Genomic DNA, 869 nt, shown 5'->3' on the forward strand with positions numbered 1-869 from the left:
GATATTCACAGATGCTCTTCAGTGACACAGGACAGGACGTCTCCAGCAGCTGGGAGCTGAGCTGTCTAACATTTCCTCAGCTTGTTTCTCTGATAACTTCAGATCCAGACGTCCGACGACTAAAATCCTTCATCTGGTTCAAATATAGAGCTGAAAACCACCATGGTGTATGTGGTTTAAAACTAAATGAAAGTTAATGTTGCACTTCTGTCAGACAAACACAACACTAACACATGATCATAAGATAATATAGGCTAAGAGATAAGATATTCTTTTATTAGTCCCACAGTGGGGAAATTTGACCTTGTTCAGGTCATGGGTCACATTGACCACTTTGAATTGGCGATCTTGCCTTTGTCTGTGTCCCCACAGACACACACACACACACACACCTGTATATACTAGATTAGACATTGTGTTTTACTCTGCTCCATTGTAAATAAATGTCTTTAAGTATAACTACTGGTGTGTTTAATGTTGCACAAGCGTGAATATTGCCAACCTCTACTTAGTATAATTCCAATCCTTTAACTTAATTTACTGTTGATATGGTAATTTGGTTAAATAGTTATTTAGGTAATTATTAATCAGAGTTCCAGATTAATAGTAATAATTACACTGGGTTACAAAAAAAAAGTTGTCTATGTTTTTTCAACTGAATTAGGACCATTGAATGCTCAGCAGCAGGGATGTCTCTCTTCAGAGTCCAACAGTAATCAGCCATCATGACTGCATCCCAGCGTCCCTGATACCTGGTCTCCATCTCTTTTATGTCCTGATGGAATCTCTCCCCCTGCTCATCACTCATTGATCCCAGATTCTCAGGAAACCGATCCATATGTGAGAATAAGTAATGCATTTTGATGCTC

General features: G+C 38.8%; 1 protein-coding gene across 1 annotated transcript in view; it reads left to right on the top strand.

Moving 5' to 3' along the window:
• rgs9a (regulator of G protein signaling 9a) overlaps positions 1 to 869 on the top strand; it is a 20,850-nt gene that overhangs the window by 6,147 nt on the left and 13,834 nt on the right. The window lies entirely within an intron of this gene.

This window comes from Seriola lalandi, unplaced genomic scaffold (assembly GCF_002814215.2).
Source record: "Seriola lalandi dorsalis isolate HSWRI2012SDOR001 ecotype SW California unplaced genomic scaffold, Sedor1 jcf7180002054686, whole genome shotgun sequence".
In the NCBI taxonomy this organism is placed as follows: Eukaryota; Metazoa; Chordata; class Actinopteri; order Carangiformes; family Carangidae; genus Seriola; species Seriola lalandi.